Source organism: Pristiophorus japonicus, chromosome 19, assembly GCF_044704955.1.
Source record: "Pristiophorus japonicus isolate sPriJap1 chromosome 19, sPriJap1.hap1, whole genome shotgun sequence".
Lineage (NCBI taxonomy): Eukaryota > Metazoa > Chordata > Chondrichthyes > Pristiophoridae > Pristiophorus > Pristiophorus japonicus.
Window position 1 is genome coordinate 76,441,942 of NC_091995.1, and position 27,487 is coordinate 76,469,428.

Sequence of the window (27,487 nt, forward strand, 5' to 3'; positions counted from 1 at the left end):
CCAAGATCCCATATACTTTATTGATTGGTCCAAAGAGTAGCGAGATCATGGATCAGAACAGGTCCACGGTTTCGTTGCCAGACTGTGCTGAGCCAGCGGATCTCAGCTTCGGCAGGAGCATGGGCGCAACAACTGGCCCAAGTGCCCCTGGGCTGGCAAGGAGACAACCTGCCAGGGTTGCCCAGACCCTCAATGGCAGCATGGATGTCAGGGGAGCAGCACAGAATGGCGCTCAGCTGTAATGGTTGAATAACCCATTGAGACAGTCATAGCTCACATGGAAACAATAGCCATTTGGGTGATGCACAAGAAGCCCGTGGAACTATCCCAGGAAAGATCAACTGTTGCACGGGAGGAGAAAATTAGCAGAGAAAAACTTTGGTCACATTTGGTCAGTTTCTCCAACACAGGCCTCATAAGGTTCAAGCATTTGCACCAATAGATTGCCTGCAATTATGGACGATTTGCCCTCGAGCCCTGCGAGGGGAGCGAGTGAGCAAGAACGTACCTTACCTTACACGCAGAGAAGAGGTTCCTACTTGTGGACAAGTCCAAAACCAGGGGCCATAAATACAAGATAGTCACTATTAAATCCAATAGGCAATTCAGAAGCATCTTCTTGACCCAGAGAATGGTGATAAAGTGGAACTTGTTACCACAGGGAGTAGTTGAGGCGAATAGCACAAATGCATTGAAGGGAAAGCTAAATCAGTATGAGAGAGAAAGGGATACAAGGATATGCTGATGGGGGTGAAATGAAGTGAGACAGGAGGAGGCTCATGTGAAGCGTAAATACCAGACGACCACTTGGGCCAAATTTCCTGTTCCTGTGGTATGGACTCAATGTAACTATGCAAGTGTGGGGAGAAGGGAAAGCAGTTTTTGAATCTGCACGCTAGTACTCAATCGCTGCGGCACATTACGCCAAAGCATTGGGAACGTCATTAACAAAATGAAAAATTCACAGCACGTTTGCAGAGACCCAGGACGATTTGGATTAATAGCTGCAGGCATTCGTCTCCCTGGTGAGGCAAATCTCCAAAGCTAAAAAAGATTTGCATTTATATAGCACCTTTCACAACCTCAGGACATCCCAAAACACTTTACAGCCAATGAAGTACTTGCGAAGTGTAGTCACTGTTGTAATGTGGTAACTGCAGCAGCTAATGTGTGCACAGCAAGCTCCCACAAACAGCAATACGATAATGACCAAACAATCTGTTTTACTGATGCTGATTGATGGATAAATATTGGCCAGGACACCAGGGATATCACCTCTGCTCTTCCTCAAAATAGTGCCATAGGATCTTTTGCGTTCACTCGAGAGGGCAGACAGGGCCTCGGTTATAACGCGTCATCCAAAAGACGGCACCTCCTGCAGTACAGAGCTCCCTCAGTGCCGCACTGGAGTGAAGCCTAGATTTTTGTGCTCAGTGCTGGAGTGGGACTTGACTCCACAACCTTCTGATTCAGAAAGGAGGGTGCTACCAGCCAATTGCCAATGCTGTAGAACTGAGACATCAGCTTTGAGAAATGTGAGGCTGCACAGTGAAGAATGTCAGACTAATAACATCTCCCCATGATCGAGCTGTAATGGCAACAGACCACACAGGCCAGAAGGTTGCCAGGGTTGTTCCTGGGTCTTTGTTCAGTTAGCTGATGGTGGCAGTCGGGGCACTGCAGCCAGTCTCCACACAACAGGCGGTGCTGGGGAGGGCAAAACGTTCCTGCTCCTGATCAGCATCCAGCAGCTTCTGCTGAAAAGTGTGCACGTGGCCAACAGACAAGGGCAGGATCAGCTTCAACTGGAATGCCCTCTGCAGTCATCAGCCTGCCAACACACACTGCCTCGCCACTTGGGCAAGATACCTTGTGCCTGCATGGGTTTGCATCCAGCCGAGCATCTCAGGGATCGAGCACCAAAATCTAGGCTTCACTTCAGGATGGGAAGGGAGGAAAGGGAAGAAAATCAGAATGAGGATAACTTTCCTTTTTTTTTTTAAATACATGGACATCAGTTTCAAAATGGAGATAGAAGATGAGCACCAAGCTCAACTGAAGATGCAAACGTGAGCGGTTGCAGTAGTGTAGCATACTAGCCGGGGTTTGAATCCAGCCGAGACTGATTGGGCTAATCTCCTGAAGGTCAAAAGTAGAACACGTTTGGAACAGTCTGAGCTCTTAACAGGCACAGCTCCACAAATTACCAATCTCAGAGACTGCATGTGTGGCCATTGTGGAAACTGGTGCAGTGGGGTGGGGTGGGAAAGGAAAGGCTGCTCTGGTGTAGTGGAGACTGAAGCCCACTACTGAATCTTTCACTCTGCATCTTGCTACAGCATACCCGACCTTCGACACAAGGCAACAAAGCAGGAAACATTTCATTTACCCCAGGATTAACGATGTCCCAATTTTTGGCACATTTTGTGTATAAGGCAGATCACGTCAGCACTGGGGCATTGAACCACATACACGAGTTTCAACCCATCAGTACGAGGAGGCTTCACATCTGTGCCAGCATAAAAGGACAATATGCTAGTCCATTGTGTCGCTCAATCCCACTCAGGAAATTCTTCACCCACACTGATCAACACATGGAATAGACTTCCAGACAGAATAGTGGAAGGGGCAAACTCTGGAATCATTGAAAGAAACAATTGGATACAGCAATCAAATATACGGCACAGGAGGCCATTCAGTCCATCATGTCCATGATGACCCTTTGAAAGAGCTATCCAATTAGTCTCACGCTCCTGCTCTTTCACCATAGCCCTGCAAATTTCTCCTTTTCAAGTAGATATCCAATTCCTTTTTTAGAATTATAGTTGAATCTGAATCCACTATCTTTTCAAGCAGTGCATTCCAGATCATAATTCGCTGCATTAACATCTCATCTCCCCCTTGGATTGTTACCAATTATCTTAAAATCTGTCTCCTCTGGTTACTGACCCTCTTGCCAGTGGGAACAGTTTCTCCCAATCTACTCCATCAAAACTCCTCATAATTTTCAGTACCTCTATCAAATCTCCCCTTAACCTTCACTGCTCTGAGGAGAACAACCCCAGCTTCTCTGGTCCCTCCATATAAATAAAGTTCCTCACCCCTGGTCTGATTCGAGTAAGTCTCTACTGCAGCCTCTGCAAGGTCTTGACATCCTTCCTAAAATGTGCGCACAGAATTGGACACAACACTCCAGCCTCTGATTTATAAAGGTTTGGCATAACATCCTTGCTTTTGTACTCTGTCTCTATTTATACAGTCAATAATGCTGTATGCTTTTTTTTAAAATAAAAGCAGCCTTGTCAACTTGGCCTGCGACATTGAGAAATTTGTGTGAACCCCGAGGTGTCTCTGTTACTACACATCCTTTAAAATTGTACTACGCTGTATTTAATTTATATTACCTGTCCTCATTCCTCCTTTCAAAATGCAATGCTTCACACTTCTCTGCATTAGATTTCATCTGCCATGTGTCTGCCCATTTCACCAGTCCGTCTGTCTATGCAATTTGGCACTATCATCTTTCAGAATGGATGGATGAAGATGGGCCAAATAACCTTCCTCATCCATAATTACCTTGTGATCCAATGAAATGATCAGTTGTCCCTGGTGGCAAGGGGGAATATGCAGTGGTAAGGAAGAAGCCAGAAATTGTTTACTGGTGGCATGCTGAATTACACTCGGGTCTCTGAAATCTGAAACACGAGGTTTCATTCCCACATCTCATCGCAGGGAAAATGTACTTGGACGTGCACTCGAAGATGCTGCAACCTACAGGGTTACAGACCAAGAGCTAGAAAATGGGATTAATCTGGATGGCTCTTTTTCCGTTGACAGACACGGTGGGCTGAATGGCCTCCTCCTGTGCTGTAAATGTCCATGATTCGACAGTGAATGCTACAGTTTTGAAGACGATTCTGCCTGCAGGTAAACTTGGGAATGGATTAAAATCTGCAGTGGCAATTGCTAAATCATTTACCCAAATACTTTGCAGCAGCAGCAGCACCCTAAAGTCATCACAGGCAGAAGAGGAGGATAATGGAGAGGCTCACTGTAAATGACTGCTACCTTCAACCATATTTTTCCAGCATTATTTTAAAAACAAAATAAAATGCACCCAACCCAGCTAGTGCTGGGCGTCACAGCTTTTCTTTCAAACAAACTGGCTAAGTGGCCAAGCAAACCAAATAAGGAGCCCCGCAGGCTTAAGACAACACTGCAAAGGCTGGGTGCCTCGCTCGCGCCGCACCACGGGAGTTGTAGTCCGGCCCGGCGCGCTGACGCTGCCGCCACCGCGGCCAGCAAACTACAGCTCCCAGAGAGCAGCGGGGGGCGCGGCGCGCACATGCGCACCGAGCCGTTTAAAAGCCTGCAGCGCAAGCGCAGTGGCGCTCCCTCCTCCCTCTCTGGATTGCTCAATATTAAATGTCCCTGAGCCCATCCCCCTCTCTCTTCACAAATTCCATTAAAATCAAACCAAACCAACCGAGGGAAGGAAGGAAAGAGACATAAAAACGTCTCCACCAACCTTTACACTTGCACCAATCAATCGGTGAGGTATTGCATTTTTAAAAACCCAATAAATTTGTACAGTTGCCAAGAGAAAAATCTCTCAACTTAAAAAAAAGGGTCCAGCCCAAGGACTTTAACCTTCCAAATCCCCTAAACCTTCTCTGAACCTGCTGCATCATTTGAAAAATATTCCATCCCATATTTCAAAGCAGCACCACCATTTATTTATTTTAGTTAATAAAAAAAAATCCTCCCAATGATCGAGATGTGGCATTTAATCCATTAATAGGCATCTCCACTTGGCACTGAAATTACTGACTGAACACGTCAACAACTGTGTCTCTCTCCGCGTATTTTTATGAAAAAAATAAAAAGTACAGTTTTATATATCTCAAACACCTGGGTTTAGACTTGGAGAAAAAAAAAACACCATTTTACTTGAAGTCATCAAATATAAATATACCTCAAATACAGGATCATTTTAAGGGGCTTTTAAAGAAAATAAAGGTATGAATGGAAGGGAAAGAGAGAGAGAGAGAGAGAGAAAACTACATTTTAAACTCAACAGCTACATTTTACATCACATTTTAAACTCAATCTCTACCCTTTTACATTTTAAAAACTCAATCTCTACCCTTTTACATTTTAAACTCAAAAATCGACATTTTAAACTCAATCTCTGCCTTTTTACATTTTAAACTCAATCTCTACCTTCTTGCATTTTAGACAACCGCTACCTTTTAACATTATAAACTCCCCTCAGGTATAAATTGATATCAATTATACTTGGGGGGGGGGGGGGGGGAACACAAGGCCTGCTTTAAAAAAAAAAGACATAATAATTGGAAAATACGAACGACAGAAAAATTAAAATTAGACAAGCGCTGCAAACTGACAATAGGGTTAGTGGAAGCCCCAGATATTGGGAGAGAGAAAAATAATAAATGTCTCTCCCACCCCCCCCACACACAGGGTTATGGAGGGGGATTAAAAAAGGAGGGGGGGGGATGTTATTATCTGACTGAAGCGAACAGTTATTTTGATTTTGGCGATGTTTTATTGCCGAGAGAAGGCTTACTTGCCGTGCTGGGGGAGGCTGTGTGCCGGTGCTCCCGCCGCCTGTCAGCCCGAACCGCCTCTGCCCAAACTTTGGCCCCGGCTCCCCGGCGCACTTATACCCGCTCCCTCCCCACCGTCAGCCGCCGCCTGCGGGACTACTTTCACCCCCTCACACACACACACACATACACTTTCTTCCCTCACGTTTAAAAAAAATCAACCCCCTTCCAATAAAACACCAACCCTTTTATTTTTTTACCGCTTGAGATTATTATATTTTTTTTATCTTCGTTTTTTCTTTCCTTTTTCCCCAATGAGGACTATTTTCTCCTCTCCTCCCCAGTGGCGGAAGGAGACTGACGCGCGCGCACGACGTCAGGGGCGGTGAGGCGGCTCCCTCCCCCCCCCCCCCCCGATCCTAAAAATAAAGCGGCGTGCTAGCAACTCGGCTCTGATTGGTCGCGGCCCGAACACCAGTCGCCGCTGGTTGGTCGGCCTCGCCGGCCAATTGGTGGCGGCGTCGCAGACGTCAGGCTCGCGTCAGTGAAAGGAGGACTTGCATTTAAATATCGCCTTTCACGTCCTCAGGACCGCAGCAAAGCGACCTGCATTTATATGTCGCCCTTTCCTTTCATATCCTCAGGTCATCCTAAGGCGCCTTGCATTTATATAGCGTCTTGCGCATCCGCAGCACGTCCCAAAGCGGCTGACATTGATGTAGTGACTTACACATCGTAAGGACGCCCCATAGAAACCTGCATTTATATATCGCCTTTCACATCCTCAGGATGTCCCAAACTGACTTGCGATATAGTGACTTTCGCATCCTCCAGACGGCCCAAAATGACTTGCATTTATACAGCGCCTTTCACAGGATGTCCCAAAGGTGCATTTATATAGCACCTTTTACATCCTCGGGACACCCCAAAGCAACCTGCATTTATATAGCACCTTTCACATCCTCAGGACGTCCCAAGCCAACTTGCATTGATATAGCGACTTTCACATCCTCATGGCATCCCAAAGCGACTTGCATATCCTCAGAACGTCCCAAAGTGCTTTAAATTTAATGAAGTGTAGCCACTGTTACTATGTAGGGAAATGTATAGCCAATTTGCGCACAGCAAGCTCCTGAGGTGTGATTAATGCCCCTCCCTGACTGGTGGGCACTGCTGGGACTGGAGTGCCCAGTGTATAATAGTAATAACATTATTATTTCAGAGTATAAGATTCCTTTGTGGTTTTGTGATTAAGTTCTTTATTCGTTGTGCTGTTTAAAAAGGGGAAATTTTTGTTTGGTTTTCAGTTGGTAACACTGGGAAATCCAGCATCTCCTTATGGGTTATTTTAGAAAAGGATACTTATTTTGGTACTCAAACGCTCCACAAACCACAGAAATAACTACAAAATACAAATAGCAATTAGATAAATGACTAGATAATCGATTGAGGGATAAATATTGGCCAGGAAACCGGGGAGAACTCCCCTGCTCTCCTTTGAACAGTGCCATGAGATATTTTACATCCATCTTGGAGAGCAGACAGAGCATCGGTTTAATGTCTCATCTGAAATACGGCCCCCTCTCACACTGTCGTGCTCCCTCAGCACTGCACTAAGGTATCAGCCTAGATTATGTACTCAAATCTCTGGAGTGGGACCTAAACCACTGACAAGAGTGCTACCATGGAGCCTAAAATGAAAGTATCAGCAGAGGTTTCGAAATGCAACGCGCTTCAATGAATGTTTGGTAATGTCATTTTCTGTCTTGGGACTTGAGCACAAAAATCTACGTTGACTCTCCAGTACAATACTTAGGGAGTGCTGCACTGCCGGAGGTGCCGTCTTTCAGATGAGACGTCAAACCGAGTCTGCTCACTCAGGTGGACATAAAAGATCCCATGGCACTATTTCGAAGAAGAGCAGGGGAGTTATTCCCGTTGTATTGGTAGGCAGAGGAAACATGACAAGGACATCCTCAAAGCCTCCCTGATAAAGTGCAACATTCCCACTGACACCTGGGAGTCCCTGGCCAAAGACTGCGCTAAGTGGAGGAAGTGCATCTGGGAGGGCGCTGAGCATCTTGAGTCTCATCGCCGAGAGCGTGCAGAAATCAAGCGCAGGCAGCGGAAAGAGCGTGCCCCACCCACCCCTTCCCTCAATGACTATCTGTCCCACCTGTGACAAGGACTGTGGTTCTCGTATTGGGCTGTTCAGCCACCTAAGGACTCATTTTTAGAGTGGAAGCAAGTCTTCCTCGATTCCAAGGGACTGCCTATTCAAAAACTACTTCATTGGCTGTAAAGTGTTTTGGGACGTCCGGTGGTCATGAAAGGCTCTGTATAAATGCAAGTCTTTCTTTCTTTATATCAAAGCAAGTTATCTATTTGCGTGAGATGATATTGAGGAAAGGGATGATCTGAATTCAGATCCGTCTCACAAATTCTACCACACTGCGATGTAGCAAAATAGAATGGAAACAGTCTTTATTGGTAGGGAATAATAGTGACCCGGGAGTGAGTTACAAGCTAGAATTTATTCAAGAGGTTAAGATGGCGTATATATTTATTCGTAGAATGTACTGAATAAGCAAAAGTGAGTTACAGAGAATAGTCGAATCAAGGTATTCAGATAATTTATATACAGGAGGGAGCAGCGTGTGGCGGCCCAGCCCAGAAATCGGCGCGGTCCCGGGTCTGCAAGACCATCAGCAGGCCGGAGCCATCAGAGGGAGCAGCGTGCGGCGGCATACCACTGCAGGAGGGCGATGGCCTACGAAGCCAGGTCGTTGATTGCAGTGCGGGAAGGCACAGGAGAAGGGGTGAAGGAGCGGCAAGAGTTTCTAGAAGGAAGTGACCGGGGAAGTGACCAGGAGAGGCGTGAGTCTGGGGCCCCGCAGAGGCGAGGGCCCAGGGGCAGCACGGGCCAGCCCACACTGCGATATGTGTGCACACGAGGTCCGTGCAGCAGAGCAGGTCTCCAGTCGTCTTGGTCAATCCTTGCCACTGGACCAAGACCGAGCTCTGTCAAGCCCGTGCGGTGGCTGGAGTGCAACGGCCACCACACGTTAAAAAAATCCTCGCACAGGCATCTTCCACCCTTCAACATGTAGTTCGGGACCTGGAATATTAGGTCCTTCATTGAAACACCTGTGAACTCATCCCTTTTTGGCGTGGAAGCAAGTCATCCTCGCTTCGAGGGACTGCCTATGATGATGATGATGATGATGATACAGGAAGAATTATGCATATCCATGAATGAACAAAGAACACTTGTCTAATTGTGGAGTTTGAGAATCTGTAGAATAATCGATGTCCAGGAGCGCACTAATCTAATAGATGGTTTCAGGTACCATCACAAAGTACAGAACCAGAGATAGAGCAAAGCCTTGTGATCGTTCCCCGATATCGGTTATACTGCAGGATTAACAATTTAATATGTGGGCAGTGCTGGATGTGGCTGGGAGTTTACTGTGCATCATGGTTTTTGCTCCTCATACAAAGTGAGTTCTTCTGGTTCATTTCCCATATTACAACAGTGATTACACTCAGAAAGTACACTCTGTAAAGTGCTTTGAGATGTCCAGTGGTTGTGAAAGGCGCTATATAAATGCAAGTCTTTCTTTATATAAGTGTAATTTGTTGTTGTTCTAATAGGATACCCCTCAGCCTATTCAGTCTTTCCTCTAAGTTCTGAACAAATAATAAATACAGTAATATTTCTTTTTTCTATTCTGCTAACTATCTTATATAATATCGCCTCTCAGGCACTTCCTATGCAGGCTGAAAATGCCCTGTTTCTCCAGTCTTTGCAGACCATTGATACTCTGGATCAGCCTCATGCCCCTTCTCTGCGCTGCCTCCATAATGATTTGCTGTACCTTGTATTTCACTTGGCTTTGTGTTCTATTGAACACGATCTAAACAATTCCGTTGAATGTGTCCCAGTCTGAGTATTGTAATGTTTTTTCAATGCCTATTATAACAGGATTAGCTAAATGCTGACTGCAATGGCAAATCTCTTTTAATGACTAAACAGTACCAGAGAGGTTTGCTTAGTTGATAAAACAGTCCAGCGCCACTGCCCCCAATGGTTCTAGGGGTGCATGCAATGCCCAGCCACACACTTGGCAAAGATCACCAGTATAAGTACAGATGACGAGGCAGATTTGACCCAACTAGCTCATGCGTCCATACACACCCAATGTCCCCATCGTAGCGCTGAACTGTCTCTTTATTGACCCCAAATCTTTTTGCCAGCATTACTCTTACCTGGGAGCCCTTTCCAGGTATTGGTCACTTTTTGTGTAAAGTACTTCCTAACATCGGTCCTGAACTTGCCTTTTAACAGAGTGTACACCTGTGTCCCTGGTCCTGCAGTAACTTTAAAATAAGCGCACTGGATTGACCCCGAATATCTTACAGACTTCTACAGGGCCAATATATCCTTAGTAGGACCGCCTATTTCCACTCTCCTTAACATCGCCTGTTTCCACCCTTCTCTCAGCTCATCCGCTGCTGAAGCCCTTATCCATGCCTTTGTTACCTCTAGACTTGACTACTCCAATGCACTCCTGGCTGACCTCCCACATTCTACCCGATTCAACTAGAGGTGACCCAAAACTTGGCTGCCCGTGTCCTAACTTGCACCAAGTCCCGCTCACCCATCACCCCTGTGCTCACTGACCTAAATTGGCATCCGGTTAAGCAACACCTCGATTTCAAAATTCTCATCTTTATTTTCAAATCCCTCCGTGGCCCTCGTCCGTCCCTCCCTATCTCTGTGATCTCCTCCAGCCCCACAACCCCCCCCCCCCCCAAGATGTCTGCGCTTCTCTAATTCTGCCCTCCTGAGCATCCCTGATTATAATCGCTCAACCATTGGTGGCCGTGCCTTCTGCTGCCTGGGCCCCAAGCTCTGGAACTCCCTCCCTAAACCTCTCTACTTCTCTTTCCTCCTTAAAGACACTCCTTAAAACCTACCTCTTTGATGAAGCTTTAGGTCACCCGTGCTAACTTCTACTTATGCAGCCCGATGTCAAAATGTTATCTCATAATAGTCTGTGAAGTGCCTTGGGTCAGTTCATTATGTACTATAGAAATACAAGTTGTTGTTGTTGTTGTTACTGGGGTGCATTGTCCAAAACTGAACACAGTACTCCAAGGCTCTGTACAACTAAAGCTTCACTTCTTTACTTTTGTATTCCAGCCCCCTTGAGATAAAGGCCAACATTCCAGTAGCCTTTTTAATTATCTTTTGGTGATTTGTATGTATGGATAGCTAAATCCCTTTGCTCCCCCACAGTTCCCAGTCTCTCACCATTAAGACTGTTGTGTCCTTAGATGCTCTCGTAATGACTCCACGAGGCAGTGTGTTGTACTTGAACTGTAGTGACCTTTATATGATAACTCCAGAGTGAGGATCACACCTGGTGGCCTGCCTTTTATACTAGGCCAGGCACACCTGTACAGGTAACCTGCAAGTCTCCCACTGCTGTGCCCTCTGGTGGCACACCTTGTGATAGTACCAACAGTAGCTATGTAGGATACATGACATCACTCTCCCCTGAGCCTTTAGTGCAAATCGCCTCTGCATTGATTGTGTTCTGGACTTAGCTCTATGTGGGTTCTATCTGGTTGACCCTTGGCAGGTCGTTTCAATCTTGGGTGAGTGGTTGGTGCAGTAGAGTGCTGGTGGTTGCTATTTGTGTGTGTCCCTGAACACTCCATTCTCCCCACCGCGTCCCCCCACCCCCCCTCCCCCACGTATAAATTATGCCGGAGGCTCATTGCATTCATATACATTCAAGTTCAGGAAAACAGGTTTGCATTATATTTGTGGTTCCGTTGTGAGACAAGTACGTTAGACTGGTGAAATACATTATCGATACGTGCTGGGAATCGGTAACCGGTGCTTAAGGACAAACTAGTTCCAGAGCTGCTGGATTGTGTCCCTGGAGTCTGGTGGCGGCTCGGTGCCCAGTGCTGGCAGTGGGAACCCGGTTGGCTCGAGTTGCCTACTCGCGGGGCTGTTGCCCTGGTCCCTAGTGTCAGGCCGGTTCACAGATGCCTGCGACCTCCCTGTCCTTTCTTTGCACCCTGGAGCGCTGCTGTTCCCTGAGGTGCTGCCGCCTAGCAGTGCACAGTGACTCGCTGGCCTGGGCATTGTTTGGTTTGGGATCCTGGCTGGTCTCGGTCCCCTTTGGGGGAACTGTGGCGGGTGGCACTTCATTTACGGGTATGGCCTTGGTGGCGATGGGGTCTGGAGACTGCGCCTTAGCACAGTCTGCTCCTTCAGGCTCGTGGCAGTTGGTGCCATTGGGTGCCTGAGAGGTGGAGCCGATCAGGGGCATGGTATTGATACCAGTGCTGTTGTCCTGCTGAAGTCGCTTGCTCTGCAGCTCGTGTGTGTTAGCTGCTTGTGACCACACTCCATGGTGCATGACTCTGGTCCCCGGAACGCAGGCTACAGCATTGGTTAGCTCGCTGGACCTGTGTGCTTCCGATGGGTGTCTGCCCGCTGCATTGGCTGCGTGCAGTTGAAATCCTACATCGCACAACTTTTCATTACTTATGATGGGCACTCTGTGGGTCCAATCGCGATAGCGCGACTTTTCCTCACTGGTTGTGCGTACACAATTCAGATTATCATTTACACATTTTACATGATTGCGCGACTTTTCCTTGCTCATTGCATGTACACAACTCTGATTATCATTACACATTCTGTCTCTGACTTACAGTTACTATTACATTGCTTGAGTGTGTGGAACTGTCCCTTTAATTGTAGTGGGTTGCAGGCCTCCTTTAAGAGAGCCTTGCTTGCTTTACCCCAATCCTCTTCTCCGTTTGGTGCCACGTGTTGCTCCATCAGTGCTGCACCTCATGGTCTGCATCATTTTCTTCAGCGGCTCATTTCGTGGTTTGGGCGCTGTTATGTATGCAACCCTTGGTAACCTGTATCATACCGCCACCAGAGGACATACCTGTTGGAGTCCCAAGGGATCCCAGCATCCCTTGGGAGCACTGTATATAAGCAGGCCTCCCATGCTGTACCAACGCTCTGGAGTTTGATTGAAGAAGCTAAGGCCACACTTACTCATTGTCTACAGTACTCGGTTGCATCACTTTATTATGAGTTTAACAACTGGCGATGAGATAAAGAACAATCACGCGAAAATGCAGAGAAGTGTTGGTATCCTGGAGAAATTCTCTGAAGGGGACAATTGGGAGGCCTTCGTGGAGAGACTCGACCAATACTTCGTGGCCAATGAGCTGGAAGGGGACGAGAACGCCTCCAAATGAAGAGAGATCCTCCTCAACGTCTGTGGGGCAACAACCTATGGCTCATGAAGAAACATCTAGCTCCGGTGAAACCAACAACCAAATCGTATGAGGAACCATGTACCCTGGTCCAGGAGCACCTAAATCTGAAGGAAAGCGTTGTGATGGCAAGGTATCGATTTTACACATGTCAATGAGTCTGAAAGCCAGGAAGTGGCGAGTTACGTCACCGAACTAAGGCGCCTTGCAGGACATTGTGAATTCTATGGAGTCCTTGAGGAAATGCTAAGAGACTTCTTTTTGCTTGGCATTGGCCATGAGGTTGTCCTCCGCAAACTATTGACTGTTGAAACACCGAATCTGAGCAAAGCCATAACGATAGCCCAGGCATTTATGTCCACCAGCGATAACACCAAACAAATTTCGCAGCATAAAGAGGTTTCGGCAAGTACTGTACACAAAGTAATGTAGTTTTCAGGCAGAAATGCATATGGCAGAACGTACACACCGGCAGCTGCACGACCTCAGATGACCCAGAGGCCGCCATGAATCGTTAATGTGAGGCAGTTAACACCTTATTGGCGCTGCGGAGGTGATCGAGCCCATCAATGCCGCTTCAAACACTATGTGTGCAAAGGCTGTGGAACAAAGGGACACCTCCAGAAAATGTGCAGACGAGCTGCGAACCCTGCAAACCACCACGTTGCAGAGGAGGATCGATCCATGGCGGATCAGGCTGAACCAGAGACTCGAACCGAGGAGGCAGAAGTATACGGGGTACACACCTTCACCACGCAATGTCCACCAATCATGCTAAAAGTCCAGGAATTCCAGTATCCATGGAACTGGACATGGGTGCGAGTCAGTCTATCATGAGCAAAAAGGCCTTTGACAAGGCACACAGGCCCAAGCTTAGCCCCATTTATACCAAGCTGAGAACTTACACCAAAGAGCTGATTCCTGTTATTGGCAGCACAGAAGTAAAAGTCTCCTATGGTGGAGCAGTGCACGAACTCCCGCTATGGATTGTACCAGGAGATGGCCCCACACTGTTCGGCAGAAGCTGGCTGGGAAAAATCCGCTGGAACTGGGATGACACCCGAGTGCTTCGTCCGTCAACAACGCCTCCTGTGCCCAGGTTCTGAGCAGGTTCCCGTCGTTATTTGAGTCAGGCATCAGAAGTTTCTCGGGGGCGAAGGCGCAGATCCACTTGGTTCCCGGTACACGACCCATCCACCACAAGGCACGGGCAGTGCCATACATGATGTGAGAGAAAGTGGAAATTGAACTGGACAGGCTGCAGCGGGAAGGCATCATCACACCGGTGGAGTTCAACGAGTGGGCCAGTCCGATTGTTCCGGTTCTCAAAGGCGACGGCACGGTCAGAATTTGTGGGGACTATAAAGTAACAATTAACCATTTCTCGCTACAGGACCAGTACCCGCTACCCAAGGCAGATGACCTATTTGCGACCTTGGCTGGAGGAAAGACGTTTACCAAGCTGGACCTGACCTCTGCCTACATGATGCAGGAATTGGCAGAATCTTCGAAAGGCCTCACCTGCATCAACACACACAAAGGTCTGTTCATCTACAATAGATGACTGTTTGGGATTCGATTGGCCGCGGCGATTTTTCAAAGGAACATGGAGAGCCTGCTAATGTCGGTTCCACGCACCGTGGTTTTCCAGGACGACATATTGGTCACAGGTCGGGACACCATCGAACACTTGCAGAACCTGGAAGAGGTTCTAAGTCAGCTAGATTGCATGGGGCTCAGGTTGAAATGCTCGAAGTGTGTTTTCCTGGTGCCAGAGGTCGAGTTCTTAGGGAGAAGAATCACGGCAGATGGCATCAGACCCACCAACGGCAAGATGGAGGCCATCAAGAACGCGGCAAGACCACAGAACGTGACGGAGCTGCGGTCGTTCCTGGGACTCCTCAACTATTTCGGTAATTTCCTACCCGGGTTAAGCACCTTGCTAGAACCCCTACATGTGTTGCTGCGCAAGGGAGACGACTGGGTATGGGGGAAATCACAAGAGGCTGCTTTTGAGAAAGCCAGAAATCTGTTATGTGCCAACAAACTGCTTGTTCTGTATAACCCATGTAAACGTTTAATGCTAGCTTGTGTTGCATCTTCGTACGGGGTCGGGTGTGTGTTACAACAAGCAAATGAATCGGGAACATTGCCTATGCGTCCAGGAGTTTGTCCAAGGCCGAAAGGGCCTACAGCATGATTGAAAAAGAAACTCTAGTATGTGTTTGCGGGGTGAAAAAAATGCACAAGTATCTGTTTGGTCTCAAATTTGAGTTAGAAACTGACCATAAGCCGCTCATATCGCTATTCTCAGAGAGCAAAGGGATTAATACCAGTGCCTTTGCCCGCAACCGAAGATAGGCGCTTACGCTGTCTGCATATAACGATTTAATTCACCACAGGCCAGGCACAGAGAACTGCGCTGATGTTCTCAGTCAGCTACCATTGACCACCACCAGGGTGGAAATGGCACAGCCTGCAGATTTGCTCTTGGTGATGGATGCATTTGAAAATGAAAAGTCACACATTAAGGACCGCCAGATCAGGACCTGGACCAGTCAGGATCCTTTACTGTCCCTTGTAAAAAACTGTGTCCTCCATGGGAGCTGGTCCAGCATCCCAGCGGAGATGCATGAAGAGATCAAGCCGTTCCAGCGGCGCAAAGACGAAATGTCCATACAGGCGGACTGTCTTTTGTGGGGTAATCGTGTGGTTTTGCCTAAGAAAGGCAGGGAAACGTTCAGATGCGACCTACACAGTACCCACCCAGGCATTGTAATGATGAAAGCTATAGCCAGATCCCATGTGTGGTGGCCTGGCATCGACTCAGATTTGGAGTCTTGCGTGCACCAATGCAACACTTATTCTCAACTGAGCAATGCACCCAGGGAGGCACCACTAAGTTTGTGGTCATGGTCCTCCAAACCGTGGTCTAGGACCAATGTTGACTTCGCTGGCCCGTTTCTAGGCAAAATGTTTTTGGTTGTTGTGGATGCTTATTCAAAATGGATTGAATGTGTAATAATGTCTGTAAGCACGTCCACTGCCACCATCGAAAGCCTACGAGCCATGTTTGCCACGCACGGCCTGCCTGATGTCCTTGTCAGAGACAATGGGCCGTGCTTCACCAGCGCTGAATTCAAGGAATTCAAGACCCGCAATGCGATCAAGCACGTCACATCTGCCCCGTTCAAGTCCGCATCCAACGGCCAGGCAGAACCGGCAGTCTAAACCATTAAGCAAAGCTTGAAACCTGTGTTTGAAGGCTCCCTGCAGACCCACCTGTCCCAAGTCTGCTCAGCTGCCGCACCAGACCCCACTCGCTCACCGGGGTTCCCCCAGCCGAGTTGCTCATGAAAAGGGCGCTCAAAAAAAGGCTCTCTCTTGTCCACCCTGATCGCCATGATCACGTCGAGGGCAAGTAGTAATCTCGGGATTGCTACCAGTGCCACGTGCTAGTCAGAGTAGGAATCGCATGATAGCACATATGAATAGTGACTTGAGCAGTGGTGCAGCAGGGAGGGATTCAAATTCCTGGGGCATTGGAACCGGTTCTGGGGGAGGTGAGACCAGTACAAACCGGACGGTCTGCACCTGGGCAGGACCGGAACCAATGTCCTAGGGGGAGTGTTTGCTAGTGCTGTTGGGGAGGAGTTAAACTAATATGGCAGGGGGATGGGAACCAATGCAGGGAGACAGAGGGAAACAAAATGGAGACAGAAGCAAAAGACAGAAAGGAGATGAGTAAAAGTGGAGGGCACAGAAACCCAAGGCAAGAAACAAAAAGGCCCATTGTACAGCAAAATTCTAAAGGGTCAAAGTGTAATAAAAAGGCAAGCTTGAAAGCTCGGTGCCTCAATGCGAGGAGTATTCGGAACCCAGGAGAGGGCTCTGAGCTAGTTAGAGTGGGTGAGAGCGCAGATGAACAGGACCCCAAGGAAGAATGCAAAAGGCAGGAGGCAACAGAGCAGAGTAGCACTGGGGTAAGTGTAAACCACAAGGTGATAGGAAGGGACAATATGTATGAATATAAAGGGGCTGCAGAAGGGGTCAAAACTAAAAATCATGGTTTAAAAACTAGTATTAAAACACTCTACCTAAACGCATGCAGCATTCGAAATAAAGTAAATGAGTTGACGGCACAAATCATTACAAATGGGTATGATTTGATGGCCATTACAGAAACGTGGTTGCAGGGTGGCCAAGACTGGGAATTAAACATACAGGGGTATCTGACAATTCAGAAGGATAGACAAGAAGAGAAAGGAGGTGGGGTAGCTCTGTTAACAAAGGCTAATATCAGGGCAGTTGTGAGAGATGATATTGGCTCGATGCAACAAAATGTTGAATCATTGTGGGTGGAGATTAGAGATAGTAAGGGGAAAAAGTCACTGGTGGGCGTAGTTTATAGGCCCCCAAATAATAACTTCACGATGGGGCGGACAATAATCAAGGGAATAATAGAGGCATGTGAAAAAGGAACGGCAGTAATCATGGGGGATTTTAACCTACATATCGATTGGTCAAATCAAATCGCATGGGGTAGCCTTAAGGAGGAATTCATAGAATGCATACGGGATTGTTTCTTCGAACAGTATGTAACAGAACCTACAAGGGAGCAAGCTATCTTAGATCTGGTCCTGTGTAATGAGACAGGAATAATAAACGATCTCCTAGTAAAAGATCCTCTCGGAATGAGTGATCACAGAATGGTTGAATTTGTAATACAGATTGAGGATGAGGAAGTAGTTTCTCAAACGAGCGTACTATGCTTAAACAAAGGGGACTACAGTGGGATGAGGGCAGAGTTAGCTAAAGTAGACTGGGAACACAGACTAAACGGTGGCACAATTGAGGAACAGTGGAGGACTTTTAAGGAGCTCTTTCATAATGCTCAACAAAAATATATTCCAGTGAAAAAGAAGGGCAGTAAGAGAAGGGATAACCGGCCGTGGATAACCAAGGAAATAAAGGAGAGTATCAAATTAAAAACCAATGCGTATAAGGTGGCCAAGGTTAGTGGGAAACTAGAAGATTGGGAAAATTTTAAACGACAGCAAAGAATGACTAAGAAAGCAATAAAGAAAGTAAAGATAGATTACGAAAGTAAACTTGCGCAAAACATAAAAGATAGTAAAAGCTTTTACCGATATATAAACCGGAAGAGAGTGACTAAAGTAAATGTTGGTCCCTTAGAAGATGAGAAGGGGGATTTAATAATGGGAAATATGGAAATTGCTGAGACCTTAAACAATTATTTTGCTTCGGTCGTCACAGTGGAAGACACAAAAACCATGCTAAAAATTGCTGGTCACGGGAATGTGGGAAGGGAGGAGCTTGAGACAATCACTACCACTAGGGAGGTAGTGCTGGACAGGCTAATGGGACTTAAGGTAGACAATTCCCCTGGTCCTGATGAAATGCATCCCAGGATATTAAAAGAGATGGCGGAAGTTATAGCAGATGCATTCGTTATAATCTACCAAAATTCTCTGGACTCTGGGGAGGTACCAGCGGATTGGAAAGCAGCTAATGAAACGCCTCTGTTTAAAAAAGGGGTCAGACACAAGGCAGGTAACTATAGGCCGGTTAGTTTAACATCTGTAGTGGGGAAAATGCTTGAAGCTATCATTAAGGAAGAAATAGCGGGACATCTGGATAGGAATAGTGCAATCAAGCAGACGCAACATGGATTCATGATGGGAAATCATGTTTGACTAATTTACTGGAATTCTTTGAGGATATAACGAGCATGGTGGATAGAGGTGTACCGATGGATGTGGTGTATTTAGATTTCCAAAAGGCATTCGATAAGGTGCCACACAAAAGGTTACTGCAGAAGATAAAGGTACGCGGAGTCAGCGGAAATGTATTAGCATGGATCGAGAATTGGCTGGCTAACAGAAAGCAGAGAGTCGGGATAAATGGGTCCTTTTTGGGTTGGAAATCGGTGGTTAGTGGTATGCCACAGGGATCGGTGCTGGGACCACAACTGTTTACAATATACATAGATGACCTGGAAGAGGGGACAGAGTGTAGTGTAACAAAATTTGCAGATGACACAAAGATTAGTGGGAAAGCGGATTGTGTAGAGGACTCAGAGAGGCTGCAAAGAGATTTAGATAGGTTAAGCGAATGGGCTAAGGTTTGGCAGATGGAATACAATGTCGGAAAATGTGAGGTCATCCACCTTAGGAAAAAAAACAGTAAAATGGAATATTATTTGAATGGGGAGAAATTACAACATGCTGCGGTGCAGAGGGACCTGGGGGTCCTTGTGCATGAATCCCAAAAAGTTAGTTTGCAGGTGCAGCAGGTAATCAGGAAGTCGAATGGAATGTTGGCCTTCATTGCGAGAGGGATAGAGTACAAAGGCAGGGAGGTCCTGCTGCAACTGTACAGGGTATTGGTGAGGCCGCACCTGGAGTACTGCGTGCAGTTTTGGTCACCTTACTTAAGGAAGGATATACTAGCCTTGGAGGGAGTACAGAGACGATTCACTAGGCTGATTCCGGAGATGCGGGGGTTATATGATAGATTGAGTAGATTGAGTAGACTGGGTCTTTACTCGTTGGAGTTCAGAAGGATGAGGGGTGATCTTATAGAAACATTTAAAATAATGAAAGGGATAGACAAGATAGAGGCAGAGAGGTTGTTTCCACTGGTCGGGGAGATTAGAACTAGGGGGCACAGCCTCAAAATACGGGGGAGCCAATTTAAAACCGAGTTGAGAAGGAATTTCTTCTCCCAGAGGGTTGTGAATCTGTGGAATTCTCACGAACTCCAGTTGAGGCTAGCTCAAGGAAGCAGTTGAGGCTAGCTCATTGAATGTATTCAAATCACAGATAGATAGATTTTTAACCAATTAGGGAATTAAGGGTTACGGGGAGCGGGCGGGTAAGTGGAGCTGAGTCCACGGCCAGATCAGCCATGATCTTTTTGAATGGCGGAGCAGGCTCGAGGGGCTAGATGGCTTACTCCTGTTCCTAATTCTTATGTTCTTATGTTATCAACAAAGCATGTACCATGATCGCGCAAACTTGTCACGCGATATTGAAGTCAATGACCCTGTATTTGTACTCAACTATGGACTTGGTCCCAAATGGCTTGCTGACACCATCATAGCCAAAGAAGGAAGTAGGGTGTTTTAGGTCAAACTGGCCAATGGACTAATGTGCAGAAAGCAATTGGACCAAACCAAACTACGATTCACGAACAGCCACGAGCAACCTGAAGAGGACACCACCAATTTTGACCCTCCAACACACACACAAGTGGCAACTGACATCACGGTCGACCACGAAGCTGAATTCACCTTGCCCAGCAGCCTGGCAAGGCCAACTGCCCAGCAGCCCAGCGAAGAACCAACCAACTCACCCACACATGCAGTTGTACCAAGACGATCGACAAGGGAGCGAAAAGCCCCAGATTGTCTCATCCTGTAAATAAATGTACTATTGACTTTAGGAGTGAGTGATGTTATGAATGCAACCCTAGGTAACCTGTATCACACCACCACCAGAGGACATATCTGTTGGAGTCCCAAGGGATCCCAGCATCCCTTGGGAGCATTGTATATAAGCAGGCTTCCCATGCTGTACCAACACTCTGGAGTTTGATCAAAAGCTTGTTTAAAGAGGTAGGTTTTAACAAGCATCTTAAAGGAGGAAAGAGAGGTAGAGAGGCGGAGAGGTTTAGGGAGGGAGTTCCAGAGCTTGTGGCCCAGGCAGCTGAAGGCACGGTCACCAATGGTTGAGCAGTTATAATGAGGGATGTTCAAGAGCAGAATTTGAGGAGCACAGACATCTTGTGGGATTGTGAGGCTGAAAAAATTACAGAGATAGGGAGGGGCAAGTCCATGGAATGATTTGTAAACAAGAATGAGAATTTTGAAATCGAGCCAATGTAGTTCAGAAAGCACAGGGGTGATGGATGATCTTGACTTGGTGTGAGTTAGTTCACGGGCTGCTGAGTTTTGGATGACTAAGTTTACATCGTGTGGAAAGTGGAAGGCTGGCCAGGAGTGAGTTAGAGTAGTCAAGTCTAGAGGTAACAAAGGCATGGATGAGGGTTTCAGCAGCAGAAGAGTTCGTGAGAGGCGGCAGCAGCGTCAAGAGGCAGCGGCCTGCAAAGGCTCAGCAGTCGGGCAGTGCGGGGAGTTTGTGGAGAGGCGGGGCTTGTGCAGCTGCAGCAGGGAGAGAAGGCAAAAAAGAAGTAGAAAGAAATCGAAAGGTGACGTCACAGCCAAGGGGGTAAGTGATTGGCTGGTGATTGGTAAGTCGTTTTTCTTTTTCTTTTCTATATCAGTAAGTAATCTTTAGCATTGTTGTTGCCCAATTAAGTTAATCCAAAGGTTAAGTCATGGCAGGAGAGCTTGGACACGTGTTATGCTCCTCCTGTACTATGTGGGAACTCAGGGACGCTTCCGGTGTCCCTGACGACTACGTGTGCGGGAAGTGTATCCGCCTGCAGCTCCTGACAGACCGCATTGCGGCACTGGAGCTGTAGGGAGGATGAACTCTGGAGCATCCACGATGCTGAGAATGATGTGAATAGCACGTTTAGCGAGTTGGTCACACTGCAGGAAAAGGTTACACAGACAGATAGGGGATGGGTGACAAACAGGAAGAGCAGTGCAAGGCAGGTAGTGCCCTGCGGTCATCCCCCTGCAAAACAGATAGACCGCTTTGGGTACTGTTGGGGAGGATGACTCATCAGGGGAGGGCAGCAGCAGCCAAGTTCATGGCACCGTGGGTGGCTCTGCTGCACAGGAGGGCAGGAAAAAGAGTGGGAGAGCGATAGTGACAGGGGATTCGATTGTAAGGGGAAGAGTTCGGCGTTTCTGTGGCCGCAACCGAGATGGTATGTTGCCTCCCTGGTACAAGGGTCAAGGATGTCTCGGAGCGGGTGCAGGACATTCTGAAAAGGGAGGGAGAACAGCCAGTTGTCGTGGCATTTCGGTACCAATGATATAAGTAAAAAAAAATGGGATGAGATCCTACAAGACGAATTTAGTGAGCTAGGAGCTAAATTAAAAAGTAGGACCTCAAAAGTAGTGATCTCAGGATTGCTACCAGTGCCATGTGCTAGTCAGAGTAGGAATCGCAGGATAGCTCAGTGTCATGTATTCAACCAGCATTGTAACCCATGTATAAACTGACCTAAGTTGTACACCATGAGAACACTGACCACTAGGTGGGAGACACTCCTAACCTGGACCTTCGGGTATAAAAGGGGAAGCTCCACCCACCTTCATCACTTGAGTGCTAAGGAATAAAGGACAGGTCACAGACTGACCTTCTCTCAAGCATGGGCCTCGTGTGCATTTATACTGTATAGTAAGGACGTATCAATGGCGACAAGAAACTGGGATTTAAACCACGCGAGCATGGCCACTAGCAGAACAGACGAGAGGTACTGTGTTAAGGAATGGTTGGGACAGAGATTCAACATTGTTAAAGCAGCACACAGTTCTCCAGGCAGACAAGGGCAGTCAGGCATGACCCAACATGTAGTCGAACCCAGAGGGGGAGTTCGACAGAGACAATGGCAAGATGAACAGCGATTCACGCCATTGCAAGGGACAATGCGGCCAGTAATGGGGCCATCAACACCTGTTAATGGTGCACTCAAGGACAATAACAAGGGCAGTCAGGGACACTCGACTGGCAAGGGACCTTTTGTTTCAAACCGCAACTCATGCTGGAGGCCGGACTTTGCAGAGATGAGCAAAATACCTGCAGAAATTGCAGAAATGGACACTGGGGGAAATCGCTGGAAGCTGAAGTTCAGCGAGTTCATGTGGAGCAAGTATACAGTTCATACACCAGGACGCCACCGATAATGATGAAAGTGCTCCTCAATGGCATCCCAGTATCAATGGAGCTAGACACGGGGACCAGTCAGTCCCTGATGGGTATCAAACAGTTCGAAAAGTTGTGGGCATCCAAGGCCAGGAGGCCAAAATTATCGCCGATTGACGCACAGCTACGGACTTACACAAAGCAGATCATTCCGGTGCTAGGCAGCGCCACGGTAGTCGTGACCCACAAAGATTCGGAGAACAGGTTGCCACTCTGGATTGTCCCAGGGGACGGTCCCGCACTACTGGGGAGGAGTTGGCTTGCTGTCATGAACTGGAAATGAGGCGATGTCAATGCAATTTCCTCTGTGGAGCGAGTATCATGCTCACAGATCCTGGATAAATTTGACTCATTATTTCAACCCGGCATTGGCACTTTCATGGGGGCCAAGGTAGTGATTCACATAAACCCGGACGCCAGACCAGTACACCACAAGGCCAGAGCGGTGCCGTACGTGATGCGGGAAAAGATAGAAGGCGAATTGGACCGCCTGCTGAGGGAAGGCATCATCTCGCCAGTCGAATTCAGTGACTGGGCGAGCCCGATTGTGCTGGTGCTCAAGGCGGATGGGTCGATCAGGATATGTGGCGATTACAAGGCCACCATCAATCGGGTGTCACTCCAAGACCAGTACCCGCTACCGAGAGCGGAGGACCTCTTTGCGACGCTATCCGGTGGCAAACTTTTTTCAAAATTGGACCTGACCTCAGCTTACATGACCCAGGAGCTGGCGAGTGAGTCGAAGAAGCTGACCACCATCACGACACACAAGGGGTTGTTTGAGTATAACAGATGTCCGTTCGGGATTCGCTCGGCCGCCGCGATCTCCAACGAAATATGGAAAGCCTCCTCAAGTCGATTCCAGGGACGGTGGTTTTTCAGGACGACATCCTCATTACGGGTTACGATACTGAAGAACACCTCCACAACCTGGAGGAGGTGCTACGCAGACTGGACCGGGTAGGTCTGCGACTGAAAAAGGCGAAGTGCGTCTTCCTAGCTCCAGAGGTAGAATTCCTGGGGATGAGGGTAGCAGCAGACGGGATCAGCCCTACTGCGTCCAAGACGGAAGCGATCCAGAGAGCACCCAGACCCCGCAACATGACAGAGCTGCGTTCGTTCCTGGGGCTCCTGAACTATTTTGGTAACTTTCTTCCCAAATTGAGCACGCTGCTAGAGCCGCTACACATGCTCCTACGCAAAGGTTGCGAATGGGTCTGGGGGGACAGCCAGGAAAGGGCTTTTAATAGAGCACGCAATTTGTTATGTTCCAACAATCTGTTAAAGCTATATGACCCATGTCAGAAACTTGTGTTAACGTGCGATGCGTCGTCCTATGGTGTCGGGTGTGTGTTGCAGCATGTCAATGCCAAGGGTCAGTTACAGCCGGTAGCTTATGCCTCCAGGAGTCTGTCCCAGGCAGAAATGGGCTACGGGATGGTAGAAAAGGAGGCGCTCGCATGTGTATATGCGGTAAAGAAAATGCACCAGTACCTGTTTGGCAGGAAATTTGAGCGGACTGGGCAGCCACGTACAGGGCATGCCCTGAGAAATTTAAACCATTTCACAGGCGCAAGGATGAACTCTCGATTCAGGCCGATTGCCTACTGTGGGGAAACCGCGTAGTCATGCTCCAGATGGGCAGAGAGGTGTTCATCAGAGAACTCCACAATGGGCACCCGGGCATTGTCACGATGAAGGCAATTGCCAGGTCACACAAGCAGTGCAGATAATCAAACAGGGGATGCTCAGATTCCAAGGGGGTTCCCTACAAACCCGCTTATCACGCCTCCTGTTGGCCTATAGATCCCGACCACACTCGCTCACAGGGGTTCCACCCGCAGAGCTACTAATGAAAAGGGCGCTCAAAACCCGATTATCCCTTATACACCCCACCATGAAAGAAATTGTCGAGAGCAGGCGCCAGTCACAATATCACTACCATGACAGGAATGCGAGAGCGCGATGTATCGATGTAAATGATCCTGTTTTTGTCCACAACTACGCTGCAGGGCCCAAATGGCTCGCAGGCACTGTGGTTGCCAAAGAGGGAAATAGGATTCTGGTAGTTAAACTTACCAATGGACAAATCTGCCGCAAACATGTGGATCAAACAAAAAGGAGATTCAGCAACTCCATAGAAGAAGCAGAGGAAGAACACGATATAGAGGTCAATCCACCACAGGTGACCGAACACCGGAACCAAAGGGAGGAGAGCCCAGTCACTGTGGGCAGTCCGGACAGGCCTGAGGCACTGCAAACAGCAGACACTCAGGCCAGCGCCCAACAACTGGAGCCCCAACTCAGGCGCTCTACAAGGGAACGTAAACCACCAGAGAGACTCAACCTGTGATCCCAATAAGACTTTGGGGGGGGAGGTGATGTCATGTATTCAACCAGCATTGTAACCCATGTATAAACTGACCTAAGTTGTACACCGTGAGAACACTGACCACTAGGTGGGAGACACTCCTAACCTGGACCTTCAGGTATAAAAGGGGAAGCTCCACCCACCTTCATCACTTGAGTGCTAAGGAATAAAGGACAGATCACAGACTGACCTTCTCTCAAGCATGGGCCTCGTGTGCATTTATACTGTGTAGTAAGGACGTATCACTCAGATGAATACGTGGCTTGAGGAGTTGTGCAGAAGGGACGGATTCAAATTCCTGGGCATTGGAACCGGTTCTGGGGGAGGTGGGACCAGTACAAACCAGACGGTTTGCACCTGGGCAGGACAGGAACCAATGTCCTGGGGGGAGTGTTTGCTAGTGCTGTTGGGGAGGAGTTAAACTAATATGGCAAGGGGATAGGAACCTATGCAGGGAGGCAGAGGGAAATAAAAGGGAGACAGAGGCAAAAGATAGAAAGGAGACTCATAAAAGTGGAGGGCAGAGAAACCCAAGGCAAAAAACAAAAAGGGCCACATTACAGCAAAACTCTAAAGGGGCTAAGTGTGTTAAAAAGACAAGCCTGAAGGCTCTGTGCCTCAATGCGAGGAGTATTTGGAATAAAGTGGACAAATTAACTGCGCAGATAGCAGTTAATGGATATGATGTAATTGGCATCACAGAGACATGGCTCCAGGGTGACCAAGGCTGGGAATTCAACATCCAGGGGTATTCAACATTTAGGAAGGATAGACAGAAAGGAAAAGGAGGCGGGGTGGCATTGCTGGTTAAGGAGGAAATTAACACAATAATAAGGAAGGACATTGGCTTGGATGATGTGGAATCGGTATGGGTAGAGCTACGGAATACCAAAGGGCAGAAAACGCTGGTGGGAGTTGTGTACAGACCACTAAACAGTCGTAGTGAGGTTGGGGACAGCATCAAACAAGAAATAAGGGATGTGTGCAATAAAGGTACAGCAGTTATCATGGGCGACTTTAATTTACATATAGATTGGGCTAACCAAACTGGTAGCAATGCGGTGGAGGAGGATTTCCTGGAGTGTATTAGGGATGGTTTCCTTGACCAACATGTCGAGGAACCAACTAGGGAGCTGGCCATCCTAGACTGCGTGATGTGTAATAAGAAGGGACTGATTAGCAATCTTGTTGTGCGAGGCCCCTTGGGGAAGAGTGACCATAATATGGTAGAATTCTTTATTAAGATGGAGAGTGACACAGTTAATTCAGAGACTAGGGTCCTGAACTTAAGGAAAGGTAACTTCGACGGCATGAGGCGTGAATTGGCTAGAATAGACTGGCAAATGATACTTAAAGGGTTGACGGTGGATAGGTAATGGCAAACATTTATAGATCACATGGATGAACTTCAACAATTGTACATCCCTGTCTGGAGTAAAAATAAAACGGGGAAGGTGGCTCAACTATGGCTAATAAGGGAAATTAAGGATAGTGTTAAATCCAAGGAAGAGGCATATAAATTGGCCAGAAAAAGCAGCAAACCTGAGGACTGGGAGAAATTTAGAATTCAGCAGAGGGGGACAAAGGGTTTAATTAGGAGGGGGAAAATAGAGTATGAGAGGAAGCTTGCTGGGAACATAAAAACTGACTGCAAAAGCTTCTATAGATATGTGAAGAAAAAAAGATTAGTGAAGACAAACGGAGATCCCTTGCAGTTGGACTCAGGTGAATTTATAATGGGGAACAAAGAAATGGCAGATTAATTGAACAAATACTTTGGTTCTGTCTTTACGAAGGAAGACACAAATAACCTTCCGGATGTACTAGGGGACCGAGGGTCTAGAGAGAAGGAGGAACTGAAGGATATCCTTATTAGGCGGGAAATTGTGTTGGGGAAATTGATGGGATTGAAGGCTGATAAATTCCCGGGGCCTGATTGTCTGCATCCCAGAGTACTTAAGGAAGTGGCCCTAGAAATAGTGGATGCATTGGTGATCATTTTCCAACAGTCTATCAACTCTGGATCAGTTCCTATGGATTGGAGGGTAGCTAATGTAACACCACTTTTTAAACAAGGAGGGAGAGAGAAAACGGATAATTATAGACCGGTTAGCCTGACACCAGTAGTGGGGAAAATGTTGGAATCAATTATTAAGGATGAAATAGCAGCACATTTGGAAAGCAGTGACGAGATCGGTCCAAGTCAGCATGGATTTATGAAAGAGAAATTACGCCTTACAAATCTTCTGGAATTTTTTGAGGATGTAACTAGTAGAGTGGACAAGGGAGAACCAGTGGATGTGGTGTATTTGATCTTTCAAAAGGCCTTTGACAAGGTCCCACATAAGAGATTGGTGTGCAAA

At 47.4% G+C, this 27,487-nt stretch overlaps 1 protein-coding gene across 4 annotated transcripts in view; it reads right to left on the reverse strand.

Moving 5' to 3' along the window:
• The window catches only part of LOC139229965 (protein Tob2-like), a 121,696-nt gene that overhangs the window by 27,603 nt on the left and 66,606 nt on the right, over window positions 1–27,487 (reverse strand). For 2 of the 4 annotated variants that reach the window (XR_011587869.1, XM_070861650.1), the window contains exon 1: window positions 5,591–5,678. The exons of the other annotated variants lie outside the window; for them this stretch is intronic. The gene's annotated coding sequence lies outside the window, so the exon portion shown is untranslated. Of the gene's footprint in view, window positions 1–5,590; window positions 5,679–27,487 lie in introns of those variants that run through there. 4 annotated transcript variants of the gene reach the window in all.